The sequence below is a fragment of the Lathyrus oleraceus genome, chromosome 7 (assembly GCF_024323335.1).
Source record: "Lathyrus oleraceus cultivar Zhongwan6 chromosome 7, CAAS_Psat_ZW6_1.0, whole genome shotgun sequence".
Taxonomy (NCBI): Eukaryota; Viridiplantae; Streptophyta; class Magnoliopsida; order Fabales; family Fabaceae; genus Lathyrus; species Lathyrus oleraceus.
In genome coordinates, this window is record NC_066585.1 from 334,812,613 (window position 1) to 334,836,250 (window position 23,638).

General features: G+C 38.5%; 1 non-coding gene across 1 annotated transcript; it reads right to left on the reverse strand.

The window, feature by feature from the left end:
* Positions 1-14,045: 14,045 nt before the first annotated feature.
* LOC127108994 (small nucleolar RNA R71) lies at positions 14,046-14,152 on the reverse strand. The gene has a single exon (XR_007796484.1). It is a non-coding gene; the product is annotated as a small nucleolar RNA R71 (small nucleolar RNA).
* Positions 14,153-23,638: the final 9,486 nt, after the last annotated feature.

The following is a 23,638-nucleotide window of genomic DNA, read 5'->3' on the forward strand; positions in this document are numbered from 1 at the left end:
TAGGATATTGTCAAGTTTAGGAACTCCAGGACAATCAAGCTTGCCTACCCCTTTTATTTCATCCTTTGCACCATCACCAAAGGTTACATGGCTTATGGCATGAGGATGAAGATCAGTTATCAAGTCTATGTTTCCAGTCATGTGTCTAGAACATCCACTATCAAAATACCACTCTTCTTTGGCTAAGATTCTGAGGGGAATGTGAGCTATTAGACTTGTAACATTAGTCTTAGGAACCTATAGCTTCTTGTTGATAGGCCTGTGTTGCTTGGGTCTGGGTTGATAGTGAGTCTGATGGTGAACAGGGCTAGGATAACCATACAACTTATAGCAGAAAGGCTTCAGATGACCATATTTCCCATAATAATGGCATCTCCATCTTTGGTGTTTCCCCTTCTGCTGTTTTCTCCTCTGGTGTTATGACATATGATGTGACATCACAGGTTTACTTTTATTATGGATGCACTTAGGTTTGGCTTGAGGATTGGCACCAGTGTAACTGCTCTCAGGCTTTGAGTCATTGTACCCAATCCCAGATTTGTCTCCTGTCATTTGTCCAGTTTGGAGAATCTTGTCTAAGGAGTCAGATCCATTGCTCAACATTCTTACATACTTGGTCATCTCTTCTAGTTTAGAATTTAGGAACATGGCTTCAGTTTTCAACTTAGAGATGGTTTTCACATGGTCTGCCTTCTCACTCTCCAGCTGTGCTATCTTCTGAATTTCAGCTTGTTGATTTTCATCTAGCTTGGCATTCAGAACCACTACTTCTGTTTGTAATTTGGAGAGGGTTTCCAAGTATTCAACCTTCTCATTCTCAAGTTGAGTTATTTCCTTCTTCTGGATTTCAACCTGTTTGCACAGCTCTACGCTTTTGTGACATAACTTTCTGTAGGTAAAGGCCAATTCTTCAAAGGTTACTTCATCATCACTTGAGTCTTCATCAGATCCCCATCTTCCTGTCAAAGCAGTCACAAGATTTGCAGCTTCCTCTGTTTCACTCTCATCAGACCAAGTGGCAGCAAAACTCATTTTCTGCTTCTTGAGGTAGGTTCCACATTCAGTCCTGATGTGTCCATACCCATCACATTCATAGCACTGTACCTTTTTTCTTTCTTTGGGCTTCTCATCTGATCTTGCCTTTCTTCCAGCATTGTTGGATTTACTGATGTCAGATGAGATGTTCTTGACATTTGCCTTAGATCTTACATCCATCTTTTTCAACAGTTTATTGAACTGTCTTCCCAGCATTGCTACTTCATTGACCAAATCTTCATCAACCTCCTGACTCTTTTCCTCTTCTGTGTTTAACATAAAAGCCATGCTCTTGGTTTTCTTTTCAAAACCATCATTTAATCCCATCTCAAATGTTTGGAGGGAACCAATTAGCTCATCAACCCTCATGTTGGAAATGTCTTGAGACTCTTCTATGGCAGTCACCTTCATAACAAATCTCTTAGGGAGTGACCTGAGTATTTTTCTTACCAGTTTTTCATCTGCCATCTTCTCTCCCAGGGATCCTGAGGCATTAGCAATTTCAAGGATACTCATGTGAAATTCATGAATGTTTTCATCTTCTTTCATCCTTAAATTTTCAAACTTGAAGGTGAGCAGCTGAAGTCTAGACATCTTTACCCTAAAGGTGCCTTCATGAGTGGTCTTGAGAATGTCCCAAGCATCTTTGGCCACTTCACAGTTGTTTACTAACCTGAAAATATTCTTGCCTACCCCATAGAATATTGCATTCAATGCTTTAGAATTTCCAAGGGCTAGATCATCCTCCTCCTTAGACCATTGTTCTTCAGGCTTCTTGTCAGTTGTGGCTGCTCCTTCCTTAGTAATTACTGGATGAACCCATCCTGTTAACACATCCTTCCAAGCCTTATTATCCAAAGATTTTAAGAAGACTACCATTCGAGGTTTCCAATAGTCATAGTTAGATCCATACAAAATTGGTGGCCTGTGAACAGATCCTCCATCTCTCTCCATTGTACCAGAAAGTATTGCCCTTAGATCTCACCCAGAACCAGAGTAGGATGCCAACTCTGATACCAATTGAAATTCTGGTATCAGATATGAGATGTCGAAGGTAATGTCACGACACTAATATCTGAGTAACGCAAACAGAATAAAGATAGAGAATAGTAATGCAAGATACACAAGCAATTGTTAACCTAGTTCGGTCCAACTCACCTACATTTGGGGGCTACCAAGCCAAGAAGGAAATTCACTAAAATAGAACCAGTTCAAAGACTCTCCGTACACTTCAACAAGTTACAGTCTTTCTCACATAATCTCTACCCGTGCAATTTCTACCTAAGCACTCTTAGATATGAGAATCCACTCACTTCCCTACAATCACACTTGTGATCTTAAACAACAATCCCTTGAGAAAAGAAAACACTTTTCAATAACACACTCTTTATTTTAATTCACAGTTTCAATCAAGAAAACACACTCTTGATCTTGCTTCGCAGCTTTGATCAAGAAGACACACACTTGATCTTGCTTCACAGCTTTGATCAAGTAGACACACACTCTTGCTTAACAGTTTTAGAGTGACAAATTACAACCACAAATCAGTCCAATTCAATCATCAAAAGATGACTTGAATGGCTTACAAGTCTTACGACTAAACAGACATAAACCCTAGCTCTCTCTCTCTATATTTCGCTCAGTATTGGTTGTGTTATAAAACAGGTTTTCTAAGTCCTTTTTTATAGAAGCTTACAGTTGGGTTTGGACATCTTGAAAACCCTAAATCTATTTTCCAATCAAATCTTCTTATGACAGCTGGTTAGATCTCTTTGGAAAATAATTAAATCAGGTTGTAATCGATGATTGAATGCGCCTGCAAATCAGATCTTCAATCATACATAGATTGCCATTAATTGTACAATCACAAAACACCAGACATTCATACTGAATGTTCTGTGTACAGGATATCATGACATTGGGTCTGACATCTTGGAAAAATCCTGCATAATTCCATAATTCCTTTTATAACTTCCAGTAGGTACAACCATATCAGATGCCATGACCTTGTGTATGACATCTTGAAACAATCCTGCATGAACATGTCTTTCATTTAAACTCCAGCAGGTACACATATATCAGATGCCATGACCTTGTGTATGACATTCTGAAACAATCCTGCATTATCATGTTCTTGAACTCCAGCAGGTACATATGATATCTTATGTTAAGACATCACACATAACATCTTGTGGACACTCTTTGTTTAACCAAAATTGCTGCCAACACTTAGAACCAACAGCAGTCAGTCGGGCGATCTCGTCCTTCAGCTCTCGGTTCTCTTGCTCCAAATGTTCCGTGATTTTCTGATGATTGGCCCTGGTGTTGTATCGGTTAGTCAGCTTGGCTTCAACACAGAAGAACACCAATCAGACACCTGGCAAAAACCTGCTTATGTAAATGATGCATGAAATGCAATGCTTGATTATTTTTTATTTTCAAGGAATTTACTATATCATTTGCAAATATATAATATTTAAATGGAAATTGCAATAATTTGATATGACCACAAAAATCTCTTTTTATTTATATAAATTGGAAGGATTACACTGAGTATAATTTCAGAAACCAAAATAAAAAGATACAAGAGAAAAGGAGACTGGTCATCCTAAGGATCCCTAATAACAATGTCAGAAGATCTGAGTGAAGGCGCGTACTTCCTCCGAATGCGACGTATCTCAGTCTCAAAAGAAGCCTTCATCTGAGTCTTCTCGAGGACAAGCTGGTCAATAATCTTCTTCCAAGCAACAGAAGGCTAAGACATGCTAGAAGATGAAACCTCTGGCTCTATCTGTCTTTTCGTCACTCGGTCTTCAAGTAGCTCAATCAGTGCATCTTTGTCCTTAGACTCCAACTGCAACTCTTCATGCTTCTTGCTCAAAGCATGGAAACGCTCTTCCCACATATCTTTCTCTTGCTTCATCTTGATGAGCGCGTCTTCCAACTCCTCTACATCTTGGTTAGGGAGAGTTAACGGCTCAACCACAACCATAGACATAGGTCTTTCACAAGGATAAGGCATCTTCAACTCCATAGCTCTCTTCTTCACCCAAAGAGTGTAAGCTTCCAAAGCTACACAATTGCACGGACCAAGCTCGGATCTTCCCTTCCTATGCACATTATGCCAAGCATGCACAATCTTCTGCTTCAAATGTTGGGGATCTTTACCCTCTTGATAGAAAAGACCTTCTAATAACATGTTATTAGGTTTGTCTCTCAAGGGGAACCCAAGTTGACGACGATCCAAAGCAGGGTTGTAGTTAATTCCTCCTTGTGTACCAATGAGAGGCACATTAGAGAGTTCACCACAACTATCAATAATCTCCAAACTGCTCAAAGACGGATCATACCAAACTATATCATCATTAGTGAGAGACATAAGTCTCTGAGACCACCTTAGACATTGTTTGTTCTCCACAAAAGCAGACGTCTGAGGCAAGTGCGAAATAAACCACTTGTACAGAAGAGGAATGCAACAGACAATCGTTCCACCACCCTTAGAATTCCTTAGATGCAGAGAGAAATACATATCACCCAACAAAGTAGGCACAGGATTCCCAATCAAGAAAAGTTTAATGGCGTTAACATCAACAAAATCGTCAATGTTAGGGAACAAAGCTAATCCATAGATGAGCAACACAAAGATAGCTTCAAAAGCATCCACACTACCAGCTTGAGCAAAAGTGGTAGCTTCCTTGATGAGGAAAACAGATGGCAACCCAAATAACCCTTCTTTCTTCACCCAATGAGCCTCTATCTCAGACTTCTTCAAGTGAAAAGCTTAAGCAATAATACTAGATCGGGGAATCTCCTCCAATCCACTAAAAGGCTCTCTACTAGAAATAGGTATCCCCAAAAGATGAGAATACTCCTCCAAGGTAGGCACAAGCTGAAAATCTGGGAAAGTGAAACAATGGTAGAGAGGATCATAGAACTGCACCAACACACTCAATAGCCCTTCAACGACATCAGCAGACAAGATAGACAGAAGCTTCCCATGATGTTGTTTAAAGTCCAAGGGATCTAATACAAAATATGCTAGCTTCCTTAACTCTTTCAAGTCAGGACATCTAAAATTGTACTTCTTAGTGTTCCTTCGTCCACAATCCATTGTTTGAAAATATTTGCAAATGATACCTTAATTCCTTGAAATTTTCGTGTGATGAATGTTATGATGCGCATGAATGCATGAATGCAACAATCACAAATAAGGGATCACACACAAGGCAAGCAAAGGTCAACGGATGAATCAAGTCATTGTCAAGATCAATCATCCATTTTGGTGGATTATGGTTTACACGTTATCAACACCCAAGTTCCATTGATATTGACAAGACTTGATTGGATCAACCAAGAATCAAGGGTTTGTTGCAAGTCACGAGCATGGAGTCTGGGTAAGAACCGTCCCAAAGGAGTGAACTAAGGATAAAACCTATAGATCATGTTCTAAAAATTTCCCAGAGTCTTAATTCCATCTATCAGATATTACAGGTTAAGATGACTGACTCATCGACCCATAATATTCTCAAGAGAAACTCGTCTGAGTGTAGTATCACATAACAACTGTTATCAAGTCTACACTTGAACAGTTTCCGCACTACGTCCTAAATAGGCCAAGATGGGTTAAATGTTCTACGGTCCCTAGCTTCTCAGACCCAATTAGAGATAGTAATGCCTAACCACAAATACTTGTGTGACATTTCCAAATCCAAAGGAGTCTCCACTGAGCAGATGGATCTCAAGCCAACTTGTTAAGGACTACTTCAAACAAGTTGAACATGACTATACCATCCTCCTATCTTAATTGCACTCAAGTTCAGGTTAGAACTTATCTCACCACTCAGAGATCGCCAATCACAACAAGCAGATTATATTACACATACATATATACAAACACCACATATATACAAATATATTCACATAAAAAGTAGGCTAAACCCCCTGGAGACTACTCCCCAACAAAGTCGCCACTTAATTTCTGTAGCGGGAAATTCATGATCATCAAGCTATTGACAAGCTAGAGATCAAATAACAAGAGTCACCACCGTACTTTTATTGTTTCAAAGGGAAAATGGAAAAAGTACGAATAAAACCCAAAAAGTAAGAAGTTTTCAAATAAAAACTAATAAAAGTCAGAGATCACAGATAAGAGGATTGGTTACACAGAGGGAATGTGTTAGCACCCAAAGTGTCCTAGGTACTCCTAGGGAGCCCTTTTTGTGTGCATATGTATTTTGTACAAAGTGATGTTTACAAACAAATAGAATGAGGGGATGAGAAAAGAATTCATTAATTATATTTTTTGTGTTTGACAAGACCTTCGATCTTGTGCCTACGTACCAACATAAAAATGAGGGATCAAAACCTCGTAATCCGTGATACAAATTTCAAAGTGGATGTATTGATTTTAACAAAATTTAAGTTTGAAAGGCACAAAGGCCTGAAAATGATTTGAATGAGTTAGTTCTTTTTGGATTTTAGAAAATTTAAGTCAAGTATAGTTAAGTCTATTTACAAGTTTGATTTAAGAAAAGAAGTTTGAAAATGCAATGGCATAAGGCCAAAGTTTCTATCTTTTGCAAAGTGGTTAAAGTTTAGAACAAATAAGTAGTTCACACAAAGAAGACTTTTGAAAATGGAGGGAGAGATTTTAAAATTAAAGAAATGGGGAGAAGATGAAGAGACTATCCTATGTATAAAAATTAAAAGTTTAGAGTTGAAAAGATCTGACCAAATGGGTAGCAATCCAATAGACAAGTATGTCAATAGAAACCCAGAATTCCCTTGGACTTTTAGAATCAAACAACACACAAATGCACAGTTATATTATCTTGAAGAGCAAGGCATCAAATAAAGATGGCCTCATCCAAGCTTATCCACTCCATGATCTTCTTCAAAATATCCCATGCAGCAGATGAATTCCACAGGTCACAGGTTCAAAATAACAGCTTCACAATGATCAAGTTGCAGATGAATCTTAGAGAGATCTTCAAAGATGTATCAGATGAATTTCAAATTCCAAGCACTTGGTTCTTCAACCAGTTGGCATTGACCAAGTCCATTAGCATAGGGATGTTGCCTAAGTTCTAAGTCCATTTGTCCAAGATCAAGCCAACAGTCCACTCAAAAGTTTTTTTAATGTTTTTGTTATTATTATGTGAATTAATGGTCAAAGACCACACAAACAAACAAAGTATACACAAACAAAATATATCACACAATATGGTCCAAATGGACAAAGTGAAAATTGCATTAACATAAACAATTAGAATGATATGAATAATGGCAAATGAAATAGAGTGCTAAAGTAAATTGCATCAAAGTAAAAGCTTGAAATTAAAAGTTAATAATTAGTAAGTTAGAAGTTAGTTTTGTTTTGCTTTTGATTTCAAGACATTCTTTGGAGAACACTCAACCCACTTGTCACAAGCATGGATCCTTGAACTAAAACATCTTCCAAAGGAAGGAAAGAAGGCCAAGTTTCCACACAATACCATGAAAGAGGGGAGACTTACAATCTCACTAACTAGAATGCTTATGCCTTTTATGTCACAAATTTAGCGTTATGTTAAGCAATCGTAATTGGACTTATGTAGAAGTCACAACTATTTGAGGTCGGGCAATAAACTTTTGGTGTTAATGCATGTTGGAGACATAGTATTATGAACTATGCTCATGAAACATACCACACACAAAAAATATGCAAAAGGTGTGGCCTAATCTCATCCATACTCATGTCAATTTTTCAATCAACTAGCATTAGGACTTTGAGATGTCATAGGCCATATGGAAATGAATGAATGAAGAAGAGGAATGAGATGAAGTGGGAAGGGGATGAATGAGATCACAAATTGGTCAAAGAAGGACTTTTACCAAATTAATATCATTCATTCATTTTGGGAGATGGAATGTACATTCCATCAATCCCCTAAATCCAATGATATTAATTTGACAAAGTCAAACTAAACTTGACCAAGGCCCAATAACAAACAAGCAAACTCAAATAAGTCAATACAAATGGTCAACAAAATTTAATTGCCATTTATTCAATTAAAAATAATAAAATAGTGCATTTAAATCAAATATGTTTTGTCCAATTCCTATAACCTCATCAAAACACCAAATAAATGGCCATGAGATTTATCATAGGTCAAACAAGGTCAAAGGACCTTGGAGAAAAATATTCATAATTTTTGGACATTTAAAAATATTTTTAAACAATTAAAAACAAATGCAAAATCATAATTCATGAAAAATATTAATAATGATCCAAAAAATAATTTTAATTCAAAATATGAAAGAGAAAAATATTTGAAGTTTTTTGGGGAAAGTCCCATATTTTTTGGATCAATACTGAATTTAATATGAATTATTGAAGAAAATGCAATAAAAATAAAAAATCAGAAAATCCAAAATACGTGGACCATCAGATCTCCCTTATTAATTGAGGTGGCAGATCTGATGGTCCCTAGCGCGCGTTCGACATGGATATTAGTCAGCTGCGCTGTACAAATTGTAATTAAAACAAACGCTCAAGATTAAAACGTGACATATGGATCATGTGGTTCAGATGCAAGTAACTCATCGCCGGAGCCAGAGCTCCGGTCATCTTCTCCGGTGAACCTCACCGGACTGGTCAACATGAACCATCACCAAAAAGAGAAACAAGGACACGATCTTAAAGAAAAATGGCACTGAGCTCGAATCTGACATCCATTCATTCCAATTCCAAGTATATTGAGAGATATGTGGAATTGAAATTTGAGGTACATGAACTGAGTTGCTTCGATTTGACCTCAAAGCAACTCAATCTTCTTGCCTACATTGGTAGGACTTCAGACAACCAAAGAATCAATAGAATTGAGCAAGAATTTAAGAGAATCAAAGAGTTTAAAATTTCTGAAAAATACCTTCAATGGAGGTCTGAACTTGATAGATCTTGATCTTGCTTGTGCTTGGACTCACTCTACTTGCTTGCAGGAGAAGGATTGAAAGGTTTAGAAGCAATGGATTCCTGGAGAATTGAATTCCAAAACAGTGGAGATTCAAGCTCAAATTCAAACTAATTTATCAGGGTTATCCTTTGAGAAGTGAGGGTTTTCAATGGGGATCAAAGCTGGTGCCAATGTGTTCTTATTTCTGAGCAATTGAAGCTCTATTTATAGCTGAATTGGTTGATAATTGCACACTCACTTTCACTTTCCAAAATTGGCAAATGATGATGCAAAGGTGCATGGGCGCGCATAGGCCCGTGAAATGATAGCTGAAGGTCCAAATTTGAAGATCAGATGCTTTGAAGTTAGCTTAGATTGCAAGGCAAATGTACATTGATGCTTGAAGATTGATCAATGCCAAATGATATCAGCCTGTTTAAGCCATGCACAGCCTATGCATTTCAAGTCCAAAATGAATGAATTTGATCTCTTTGGAAAGGTGAGATCAAGAGGAACGAGTTTGATGTTGAACACCTTTTCATTTGGAGCTTGGAACTTGGAGAAATTTGAGGTGGAAGTTTGGAAATTTTTGACATCAAAATTTTTCTAAGTGTCAAGCCATATGTCTCAATATTCCACCTTGCTTAACTTTTTATGGGAGCTTCAAATGAGAAAAGTATCTTCATCAAAGTTGTAGCTATCTCAAAGAACTTCAAAATGATCACCAATTTCATGTCATTTGGATTTGAAATGATAGAGTTATGCATTTTTGAAGTTTGGAAAAATCACTTGATCAATGGTATAAGTCAAAAGTGACCTATAATGTAGCCTCATATCACATGCTCAAAAAAGTTTAATTAGCTCCCACTCCAAACATTAAAATTGAATTAGAAACCTTGAATTTGATTGTGCAACTTGGAAATCTTATATCTCATAAAAATTGAGCAAGTTATGGCCTTGGGAAGTTGACTTTCAAATTAGGGTTTAGACAAAATGACCTATAATGTTTCAACATAGAAAATAATTTTCCAAGCAAAAATACCTATAGGTCTCAACATGAAAGTTGTTTGGAATGTCATTTATAGTAATTTTTCCCTGTTAATCATTTTTATATGGTGAAAATTGTAGGAGATATGGTCTAGGGAGACCCAGTTTTGATCAAATGAATTCATCTGGCCAACCACCATCAACCAACTTGCTAATCTTCAATTCTCTTGACTTTCTTGGCTCACGGTAGATCATATATGCATAAGATTATGAAATTTGAAGTGTCCCTTGAGAAATTTGATCAATTGGTGAGATAGCTTGTTGGAGAAGTTACTTAAGATACCCAGTCAAACTAGGGTTTCCAAGGCAAATCACCCTCAAAATCTTGAAGAAAACTTGACCAATATAACATGTAGAGAACATTGGGACTCATATATGATGTTCATAACCATTCTTGAATAAATTCTTGGTTGTGCTCTTTGTTCATGAGGGTCTCAAACCCTAAATGTGTACTTGATGAATCAATGAGATCATGCCCTACCTACAAAAGAGTTAGGCAAATGCAAAGACATATTTTTGGTATTTTGGTTAGTGAAATGATAAAATACAAGCATAATATAATCACAAAGTGCTCAGTGATCTCTCCCAAAACAAACCCAATGAAAGAGGGGTAAGGAGGATGCCAAGGTATGATCCCAATGCTAATGCTTATGATTGAATTGCATGAGGGATCTTAGGGTCAAAATTGGGGTCTTACAGTATGTATTGATCTCCATTACTCGTTCGTGTTGACATCTTCTCGTTTCAATACCCGTATATATTGATCTTCATCACTCGTCCATGTTGATATTTCCTTTCCAACACTCGTCTGTGTTGATCCTTTCTTTCCGACACTCACCCGTGTTGGTCTGATGCTTCATCACTCGTCCATGTTTGTTCTTCCTATCCGACACTCGTCTGTGTTAATGCTCTCTTTTCAATGCCCATTGTATTGATCGCAGCGCTCGTCCATGTTGTTAAACCCCTTTCGATATTCATTTGTATTGGTATCCATCACTCGTCTGTGTGGACCTCACCCTCCTTCTTGACCTTTTGTTCGGAAGACCTTTTTATAGTACATAGGAGTCGTTGCTACCTGTTGTGTGAGAAAATCCTATATCCCTAGCAAGACACCTCGTTTACCTTCACAGAATTCTGCGAGAATACCTCGGTCACTGGTACATGCCAAAACATGATGGGGGAGGCAAGGAAATAAAAATATGAAAACATAAAATCAATGAAAAAGAGTAAGAAAAAAGAAAATAAGAGAAAGGAGTTGAGCTTAGAGAAAGACGAAAAATCATTAATTATACTGCATCCGCATACTGCATATGTCATGCATATCTAACCTCTCACATATACCCATCTACCACATAACATTTCAATTCCTAGCAGCTGCCCTGTACAAAAGACCAGATTGTTCATCTCATACCCCGGTGGAGAAGTCCTTTGTGACCTATCTTCACAATTCATTTGTTCTTAGTGTGCAAATTTTTCGATATTTTAGTATTTAATCCTCTCCTACCTTGATTGTCCGGATGTCGATGCAATCCATACATTCAGGTTCGAGAAGATTAAATAGGGGCAGCTGTCATACCCCAAAATTCGCCATACCCTTCACATCGATCATATAGGTCACTAACCCCAACAATTTGCATATCATCCTCATCCATTCATTTCATTGAATAAGCATGGTTCAATCCGATTCACAAGTCTTGTCGGTTGGATTCAATAATCCATTGCATATACAGTTGATGACACTGAAATTCACCGTATTTTCGACTCCGATTTCACATGCATTTTAGTTGTTTTATTTTTATTTTGTTATGTTATTCCTATGTTTTTCTTTGTTTTCAGGTTTTCAGTCTAATCAGAGCCCCGATCGAGAAAAGGAGTGAAAATGAGCTAAAAAGCCTAAAAATCAGCATTTTCCACTTGTGGCTCCCACTGTGGTTGGCGCCATGGGTCCAGCCATGACGTGTCATAGTTCAACTTCTCCTCAACTGCCACATCTCCCACTATCTCCACTTGGGCGCCACAATTTACTTCTATGGCGGGCGCCACAAGAACAAAGAAGTTTCCCTCCCAAATTCAAACTTAGGGGCATCCTTGTCATTTCCATTATTTTCCTTGCTTATAAATAGAGACTTGATTTCATTTGTTTCTTCATCCAAACTTAGATAAAACTTAGTTACAATTAGGCATATATCAGTATTGTAAAAGTGGTAATCGCTTCACATCGGAGTGTTGCCACAACTGTGTAATCGAGTCTGTAATCGAGTTTGGAGCACTTTGGAAGGAAGTTAATCCTGCCGCCATTTTCATTTCTGTTACGCACTTTATTCGACCTCCGATTGGAGCAGGTTTTATTGCTTTACCTTTGTCTACTTTACTTTCCTGCACTCGCACTTCACTTTATTTATTTCTCGCACTGCCTTTACTTCGTTTATTTCTCGCACTCGCACTACTTTTATTTATTTTCCGCACTCGCACTACTTTATTTTATTTCTCGCACTCGCACTACTTTGTTTATTTCTCGCCCTCGCACTACTTTTATTTATTTTCCGCACTCGCACTACGTTATTTTATTTCTCGCACTCGCACTACTTTGTTTATTTCCCGCACTCGCACTACTTTGTTTATTTTCCCGCACTCGCACTACTTTATTTACTTTCCGCACTCGCACTACTTTTATTTAAATTAAAATGCACCTTTACTTTACCATGTCTAGCTAAACCTATAAAGGTTAGAATGTAAGGATCGTAATTGAACCGATAACCCGTACAATTGTTCGTAGAAGCACTTAAGGGCTATTTTGACTTTCAACTTAAGTTTTCCCGCACTTAATTTTCGTTGGGTAAGATCGAAAGCCGTTCAACGTCTTTTTAAACTTAGTTGTTTTCAACTATTTCAAATACAGCGAAAGCGCTTTGTTTAGATCATTAGGAGTTTTTAACTTAAAAAGAAAAGTGATTTTAAAACTATTTTCGGACGCGTTTATAAGTTTAGAGTCTGGTTCGTGAGAACCTCTTTTGGTTAAGAAATTCAGGTCAAAATACTTTTCAACTTAGTCAAGATACTATATTTCTTAAAAATAGGTTTACTACTCTAACGCAATGCGTGCCTTTTTATAAGTGACAATAAGAGGGTTTGATTAGGGAGTACAACTCGATTCTGAATACGCGAAAGCGACAGTTCCCGTTAAATTAGTTCTTTTCAAAGTAGGAAACACTGCCCATAAGTAATTCTATTAGCAAGTACTTGGATTATTAATTGATTATGTGAATTACATCTGAACCTGTCTTTATTAATTGAATTTTATTTAATACTTTATTTTTCATTGTGCACTCTAAAAAACCCCTATTTTGATTACCTTAGATAGACACCATAACGATAGATTGACACTTGGTCTCTGTGGATTCGACAATCTTTTATATTACTCTAACGCGTTCGTATACTTGCAAAAAACAACGCATCAAGTTTTTGGCACCATTGTCGGGGACCAATTTCGTCAAATTTCGTACCCTGTTGTTATATCGTTTAGACTTAGGTTGTTACCTGTCGGTCAATGCGAAGAACTCGCAGCACCGAAAGCTGGGTATACCCTCTGGCGGAACCTGAACGTTACGCTCACGCACGTTTATTTTTCCATAGAATTAGGAGAGTTATGGCCGAAGATCAAAATCATAGACCTCTTAAGGATTTCGCCCAACCATCCATCGAAGAACCTAGTTCTAGTATAGTAAACCCAACCATCCCAGCTAATAATTTCGAACTTAAACCCTCCTTGTTGCAATTAGTGCAACATAGACAATTCGCAGGTCTTGCTACTGAGAACCCGAACCAACATTTAAAATCTTTCTCCAATTAGCAGACACTTTTAAAACCAATGGAGCTTCTCCTGAGGTAATCCGTTTAAGATTATTCCCTATCTCCCTCAGAGATAAAGCCCTATCATGGTTAGATTCCCTTCCACCCAATTCTATAACAACTTGGGACAACCTTAGAAAAGTATTCCTTGCTAGATACTTTCCCCCAAGTAAGACCGTCGTTCTTCGAAACCACATAACCAGATTTACCCAGAACCAAGGAGAATCGTTGTTCGAAGCTTGGGAGAGATATAAAGAGTTGTTAAGAGCATGCCCATATCATGGTTTAGAAATTTGGTTAATCATTCATACCTTCTATAATGGACTTCACTATAACACCAAGATGACCATCGACGCTGCTGCAGGCGGCGCATTGATGAACAAACCTTACCCTGAAGCTAGTGCCCTCATCGAAGATATGGCTCAAAACCATCAATCATGGGGAGTTGAACGAGCGACAGTTGAGAAGAAGGAAGCCCAAGGAGGAGTACATGAGTTAAGCTTTATAGACATGATGCAAGCTAAAATGGACGCGTTGGCCCTCAAGGTCGAGCATATGTGCATAAACCCGAATACTGCAGCTGCAGTTTCGTCGGATTGTGAGATATACGGAACCAAAGGACACCAATCTGCAGAATACAGTCTCTTAAACGAAACCAACTCTGAGCAAGTGAACTACGCCCAAGGGAACCCATATTCGAATACCTATAACCCTGGATGGAGGAATCATCTGAACTTCTCCTATAAGAACAATAACCCTATCCAAAATAATGCACCTCTGAGGCAACCAGGTTACCAAGCCCCAAGACCAAATCAACCTATCCAACCTGTCCCACCAAAGCCGAGCCTTGAGAAAATTATGGAAAATTTTATCACTGCTCAAACCCAACAAAACAAAGAGTTCATGAACCAGAACATTCACGTTAACGAACTGATTACCCAGTTAGGAACCAAGGTTGACCAAATAGTTACTCATACTAAGATGCTTGAAACTCAGATCTCTCAGGTAGCTTTAAACCAAGCCCCCCAGACCACACCTTGAGGACAGTTCCCTGGACAACCTCAACAGAATCCGAGAGGGCAAGCCAATGCCATTACCCTACGAAGTGGGACCGCTTATGATGAGCCATTTGACTCAAGATTGAGTGAACCCAAAACTTCTAAGGAATAAACCGAACCCATGGACGAATTAAAGGAACCAGAGAAATATGAAAAACAGGAAGGTCAAGAAAAAGGATAAGAACCTAAAGACAAAACTTATGTACCACCCCCGCCATACAAACCACCGATACCATATCCGCAAAGACTCAAACAAACCCAGATCAATAACCAGTATCAGAAATTCATTAAGGTTATAGAAAAACTTCACGTAGAAATCCCTTTCACAGAAGCCATCACCCAAATACCTTCTTATGCAAAGTTTCTCAAAGACATCCTTACCAACAAACGTAGACTCGAAGATCCGAAGCCCTTGGAATGCAATTCTATTTCCGAGAATAAGTTAGCCAAAAAAGATAAAGATCCTGGAAATTTCTCCATTCCTTGTCTTTTGGGAAGTCATGTCATCGAAAAAGCTTTTCTAGACTTAGAAGCTAGTGTGAGCTTAATGCCTTTAACAGTTTGTGAGAGGTTAAACTTAAGAGAATTACAACCTACTAAGATGTCACTTCAATTAGCCGATAGATCTGTTAAGTATCCGATAGGCATATTAGAAGATGTCCCTGTTAGGATAGGTCAGTTATTTATCCTTACTGATTTTGTTGTCATGGACATCAAAGAGGATAATGATATACCAATCCTTCTAGGTAGACCGTTCTTATCAACTGCATGAGCCATAATAGATGTCAAGAGAGAAAAGTTGACCTTTGAGGTAGGTGACGAGAAGATAGAATTTATACTTTCGAAATTTCTTATGGCACCTGTGATGGGAGACGCATGTTATGCCATAGATATCATTGATGAATGCGTTAGGGAATTAGAACAAGAAGAAATCATAAAAACAATTAAGTTGCCATCAACTCTCATACTGGAAGATGATGACTTTAGGAAACCCTACATCGATGATAACCTTTACGAATGTTTATCCCTTACCCCAGATCCTACGCCATGCCCTAAGAAACCAACCTCAGAACTTAAGGAACTGCCTAAGAACCTGAGATATGAGTTCCTCGACGAAGAGATGAACCGCCCGGTTATAGTCAGTGCTACCTTGAGCCAAGAGGAAACAGACCAACTCTTAGATGTTTTACGAAGATATCCCTCAGCCTTAGGATATAATATCTCTGATCTGAAAGGTATAAGCCCATCCGTATGCATGCATCAGATTTTGCTCGAAGAAGATTCAAAGCCCTCCAGAGAACATAAGAGAAGAATAAACCTTATGATGAGTGATGTTGTTAAAAAGGAAGTTCTTAAGTTACTTGAGGCTGGTATAATCTATCAGATCTCGGATAGTAAGTGGGTGAGACCTGTGCATGTAGTACCTAAAAAGGGAGGCATCACAGTCGTGCAAAACGATAAAGGCGAACATGTAGCAAAACGGATAGAAGGAGGATGGCGGATGTGCATAGACTACAAAAAGTTAAATAAAGTAACCAGGAAGGATCATTTCCCTTTACCATTTATAGACCAGATGTTGGAGCGTCTAGTCAGACACTCTTACTTCTACTATCTAGATGGATACTCAGGATTCTTCCAAATACCTATCCACCCCGAAGATGAAGAGAAAACTACTTTCACATGCCCTTATGGAACTTTTGCCTACAGACGAATGCCATTCGGTCTCTGTAATGCCCCAGCCACTTTCCAGCGCTGCATGATGTCAATCTTTTCAAATTACCTGGATGGTATCATGGAAGTAGTTATGAATGATTTCTCGGTTTGCGGATTTGATTTCCACAATTGTCTTGCTAACCTTGAGAAAATCCCGGAAAGATGCGTGGAGGTGAACCTCGTGCTAAACTGGGAAAAGTGTCATTTCATGGTCACCGAAGGGATTGTTTTAGGACATATAGTTTTTGAAAAAGGTATTGAGGTAGATAGAGCTAAGATAGAAGTCATAGAGAACCTAAAACCATCCAAAACTATCAGAGAAGTCTGAAGTTTCTTTGGACATGCTGGATTCTACCGGCGTTTTATCAAGGACTTCTCCAAAATTACTAAACCTTTAACTGGCCTTTTAATGAAAGATGATGAATTCATTTTCGATGGAAAATGTAATGAAGCATTTAATATTTTAAAACAAGTGTTGATTTCTGCACCTATTATGCAACCCCCTGATTGGTCAGAACCCTTTGAGATAATGTGCGACGCTAGTGATTATGCCGTTGGAGCCATTTTAGGACAAAGGAAAGATAAAAAATTACATGTGATTTATTATGCCAGTGGAACCCTAGACGTCGCCCAACTTAACTACGCAACAACTGAAAAGGAACTACTAGCCATAGTTTTTGCTATTGACAAATTTAGATCTTATCTAGTAGGATTCAAAATTATAGTTTACACCGATCATGATGCCATTCGTTACCTATTAAGTAAAAAAGATGCCAAGCCCAGGTTACTCCGATGGATTCTGTTACTACAAGAATTTGATTTAGACATCCGAGATAAAAAAGGCACTGAAAATGTAGTAGCTGATCACCTTTCTAGGCTAGAACACCTAAAACCAGATTTAGTACCCATAAATGATGATTTTGCATATGATAGACTGATAGCTAAACTAGAAACCATTGAAGACGATAGCCTAGGCCCACATGAGCACTTCCAAAAATCCTTAGCTGTAAGTAACGTACCACGGTATGCAGACTTTGTTAATTACCTAGCTGCTGATATCATACCCCCTGATCTTGACTACCACCGGAAGAAGAAGTTCTTTAACGATGTGAGAAACTTTTATTGGGACGAACCGCTCCTTTTCAAAAGGGGTAAAGACAGCATTTTTCGCTGTTGCGTTCCAAAAGAGGAGGTAAAAAGTATAATTGAGCATTGTCACTCTGCACCCTATGGTGGACATGCGAGCACCTCTAAGACATACGCCAAGATTCTTCAAGTTGGCCTATTCTGGCCTACCATGTGGTATGATGTCCATGCTTGCATTGTCAAATGTGATAGATGCCAACGCACGGGAAATATTTCAAGACGTGACGAAATGCCTCTGAGAAACATTCAAGAAGTAGAACTCTTTGATTTTGGGGGTATAGATTTCATGGGACCTTTCCCACCATCCTTAGGAAACAAGTATATCTTAGTAGCTGTGGACCACGTGTCTAAGTGGATTGAAGCTATAGCTGCACCCACAAACGACACTAGAGTGGTGATCAAGTTATTTAAAAACTACATATTCCCCAGATTTGGAACACCCCATTTAGTCATAAGCGATGGAGGATCGCACTTCATATCGAGAATATTTGATAAACTTTTAAGCAAATATGGAGTTAAGCATAGAGTAGCAACACCATACCACCCATAGACTAGTGGCCAAGTAGAAGTATCCAATAGGGAGATAAAGCAAATTCTATAAAAAACTGTTTCAATATCTAGAAGAGATTGGTCTCAGAAGCTCCAAGAAGCATTATGGGCCTACAGAACCGCTTTCAAAACCCCTATAGGAACAACTCCCTACCAACTAGTCTATGGAAAATCCTGTCATTTACATTTTGAATTAGAGCATAAGGCCTATTGGGCCATTAAAACTTTGAATTTGGATTACCTAACCGCTGGTGAAAAAGGTATCCTTGACATCCACAAACTGGAAGAACTCAGGCAATCTGCCTATGAGAATGCAAAAATATACAAAGAGAGAACAAAAGCTTGGCATGACAAACGAATTGTGAAAAAAGATTTCAATATAGGCGACCATGTTCTCCTGTTTAACTCTAGGTTACGACTTTTCCCTGGGAAGCTGCATTCAAGATGGACTGACCCTTTCAAAGTATCTAAGATTCTGAGATCCGGAGCTGTAGAAATCAAGAACGAAACCTGTAGTCCATTCATTGTAAATGGGCAAAGACTGAAGCTCTATGAAGGAGGAGACATTCCAACAGACTACTCCATCCACACTCTGATAGATCCACCAATTCCTACGACAGATGTATAAGTTTCGATCGTCAAGCTAACGACATTAAACAAGCGCTGATTGGGAGGCAACCCACAGTTTTCTTGTCTTATTTTTTTTTTTGCATTTATTTACTTTATTTTATTTTTAAACATATTTTCGTCAAGACTAAGTATCATTTGCAATGTTTGTGTTTTCAGGATCTTTTTCCCTAACCTTTGCAGGATGCAGAACTTTGTGACATGCACGTGGCTTTCAGAGATGACACCCAGAGGGAGCATTACATAGTTCTCTACCAGTGCCCTATAGCACCTACACGCTATCCGGACCAGGATTGCATGGAAGCCCTAGGCATTGAGCCGAGCATCAGATTCCTGTGCCACCAACTCCAATGGGATGAATTCGCTGATGACCTGAGCAACACCTACAGAAACTTGACTTTGGAGTTCCTCAGCTCGTTTGATTATGATCCTTACTCCGGACCAGATGGACATGCTGTTTTCAGGCTATTCGGGATTGAGTACTCTTTTATCCAGAAGGAGTTCGGTGACTTATTAGGTTTTCAGAATACCCCCGACGCTATCCCTAAGACGCCGATGGGATACTTTCTAAGTAAGGAAGTGGAGAAATTCTGGAGCGATATCTCTGGTGGAGGGAGTCAGGATCCTTCCACACAGTTGTCCCAGGTTATCCATAACCCTGCTATGAGGTATTTCTAGATGATACTGGCACACTCTTTTCTTGGAAGACTAGATGCGGAGACTCTGCTGAGTGAGGAGGAGATATTTTTGTTATTTTGTGCATCCCAGTCACGCCCTGTGGCATGTGGGAACTTTCTATTGTGTGGCCTTAGCAGTGTTGCCAGATCATCCGAAGGAGTTGTCCATGTAGGAGGGATTGTCACGTAAATTGCCATTGCCTTAGGTCTGTCTCGGAAACTGCTCCATCTCAGGACTTTCTGTGGCTATACTACTATGGATATTGATTTCTGCTTGACCAGAGGACTGATGAGGAGATCCTCTTTCAATCCCAGACAATTCAGATTGTTGATTGATAGCGAGACGATACACTACTTTACACTGCCAGATCCGATGAAGACCAGTGTTCATGATCCAGCTAACTGGAGTTATGCTTTGGAGGGTCATGGAGAGACTGTTGAGGGGCCTAGATCCTCACTTGTAGCTGATTATACTCCTACACCACCTTCACCCAGGATTACTGTGCTCTCTAATAATTTATCTTTGCAGACCCCAGATATCCGTACGCAGATTGCCGAGTGTCGCAGAGAGACTACCAAACTTAGGCAGGAGGTGACTGACCTTACCTTACAGATGGCGGTATCCGATCTTACACATGCTACTGAGGCTGATTGTTTGTACCAGGAGATAGCAGAGCTTTGTCAGGAGATAGTCGTACTTCGTGGATCCGGTCAGGCAGAGGAGCCCCCTGCTGTTTGAGTTTACCGTCTCGTTTATTTTTTCTCATTTATGCTTATATTATTTTTCGCATTTCCCTGGCTTATTTTATATTATTGCATTTAGTATATTTCCTAACTATGTTAGCATATTGATATTTCCATATATATATATATATATATATATATATATATATATATATATATATATATATATATATATATATATATATATATATATATATATATATATATATATATATATATATATATATATATATATATATATATATATATATATATATATATATATATATATATATATATATATATATATATATATATATATATATATATATATATTTATATTTATATTATAGTCTAATTTATAGTATTAATTATTTATTTATTTATTAGTCTAATGTTTAAATTTTATTTTTATAAAATTGTGCAAGCCTTATTTCATTAGGAAAAACAATGAAAATGCTATCCGGACCCCTAGACCAAAAAGAGCATGGAGAAGCCCATACCAAATGAGTCAAAATTCAGCCCAGCTCAAATTACTCTTGTGGCGCCCGCCCCAGCGTCTGATAAAACTCGGGGCAGATTCACATATTTCACCATTTTCAAACCTTCAAACCTCCAAAACCCATTTTTCCCTCTTCCAAAAACTCCCTTGAACCCCATAAAAGCTCCTACATTTCTCATCTTCCCACCATACAATTTACCTTCCCAACTTCCATTTTAATTTTCATCCATCAATATCCATAAAAATCCCACCTTTACCATCCTATTTATACAAACCCATCTTCATCTTCTTCATCACATTCCAAGAGAAAAACGGTGGATTTCAACGGATTTATTCTTCGTGAAGGGAAAACTGGAGATATGCAGAGAAGGATTATTGAAAGGTTGCAAAATCGGGAAATTCTCCCGACAAGGTACGTTGATGATAACTGTCTTTATACTTTGGGTATCTACCATAATGTTTCTCATTTGTTAGATATTTTAGGCTTGCACACTATCTTTTCAAATAGAGAGCCTACCTTTGAGCGACTGACAATCGAGTTTTTAAGTTCTTTAATTTATATTGTCAGTCCTAACACTGCTAGTACAGTTGGTACTGTTAGATTTCGAATGTTTGCTGTTGAATATGAGTTTAGTACCAACGAACTAGCAGATCTGTTAGGAATTCCTCATGGGGAATGTGCTATTTGTGAGGCCCCTTTGGATTCAGATTAGTCGGTCGAGGTGTTTTCCTTCTGGCAGAGATTGTCTAATACTTCAATAAATTCTTTTGAAGGAATTCTTGCCTCGACCATCCATAACTCGTCCATCAGAGTTTTTAGATATCTGTTGGCATGTACTATTTTTGGCCAGGAGAATCCAAACAAGGTTAATGCTCGGGAGCTTCTATTTTTACAAGGAAGCCTCACAAATAGGAGGATTAATTCGGTCCCGTTTATGATTGCTCATATGGCTTTAACTCTTAATAAAGCGGGACCTATTGTTTTTGGAGGACTCATTACGTCTATTGCTCGGGCTCTTAACCTGAACAATGAGATAGCTACCTTAGATCCCTTAGCTCCTCGCACAATCAACCTAAAATTTCTGAGAGATATGAAATTGTGTCGATTGAGAAGAAAGGGAGGTTATGTGCTTATGATTCATGGTATAGCTATCCCATCTATTGTCTTACCGTGCACTAGACGTACTCATGTACGTAATGAAATAAATTGGACCTATGTTTTAGATGCTCCACCCGTTTTGGGTCCACTTCCTCCTAATGTTCTTGATGAGGAGGGACACAACACTGATGAAACATTTGATCGGAGAGAGCAATCTCCCGTACCTCATGTGTCCCCCCATCACCCTTCACCACCACACACCACACCATCTTCTTCTTTTGTAGGTTCTTCTCCTGAATTTTATATTACAGAGGAGATGTGGCGCGACCACATGGCTAGGGAGCAAAGGCGTGATAACCTACTCTCTACCATTCAGCAACAACTGGTGGACAACATAAGCTTCATGCAAGAATCGCAGCGGAGGACAGATCAATCCTATGTGACTGTTGCACAGACCCTGCTTGCAATCACAAATGAGCAATCCCGTCAGCAGAACTACCACCGTCAACATTTTGTGCTGATAGAGGCCACCCAGGGTTCCATTTTAGGCAACCTTCGAGAGGTGAGGACTGCTCAGGCTGCCTTACAGGCCAGGATGGATCAGATAGACCGTCGTTGCAGCCGATCCCGTCGTCCACCTCAAGATGGCGAAGGAACCAATGGTCAGCAGTAGTATGACAGGTTACTCTCCCCTTATCTTATTTCGAAACATTGGGGACAATGTTCGATTTAAGTGTGGGAGGAGAGATTTTATCGCTTTCTGTTTTTCTTTGCTGTTTTTAGTTAGATTGTTTATTTTTATTGCTTTTTAGTTATTTACTTTGTTTTATTTTGCTTTTAGTTAGAATGTTTTATAAAATGCATGTGTCTGACGATTCACCAGTATAATGTATCTTTAGTACATTCTAATCTCCCCATTCCTTTAGCCCTACCAAAAATTTTTGCAAAAGAAAACGATGTTATTCTGAAAGTTTTTGGGCTTTAAGACAGGTTTGAGTTAGGATGTGGTGACTGGGAGAACTTTTTGAAACATCAGTATCGTTTTAGCACCATAGACTTCATGAATATAGGAATCACTCCCGAAACCCCATATATCATGGCCTTAATCATCATTTCAGTATAGTCCTCAGTAGTTTATTCTAGCAGTCAGCTCCGACCTACGCATCCTCTACGTAGAGGACTGATGAACATAAGTGAATGATCCAGTGAAATAAATAAAAGAAAAAAAGGCAACTCCTGTATAGGTGACCCTCACAAAGTCATTTAAACCAAAAAGTTGTAAAAATTTGCTGCAAAAGAAAAAAAAAACTCACCCGCTATTAGTTGGTTCAGAGGTATCTGGCGCTGAACTCGGTAGGACGGATTTCTATCCGATCCCCCACAACCGTATTTGGGTCAAATAAAAGGGTTTACACAGATTTATGTGCCAGAAACCCCATGTTTAGGATCAGAATCACTAACCGGTCACTCTGCTATGAAGCATGTACGGATAACGAGCTTAATGTGATTGCGCCTGAATAAAAAGTACCCAAAAAGAGATGAAGAGGTAGGCCTAGGTATTGTGGGATAATATGGGTTGGTTAATATAGGAATGGAGTTTATGTCTCTGTCTGCGGATAAGTGTCATCATGATACCCTTAGTTCACTCAGTTAATACCTATCAGTGCATCCCGACTTGG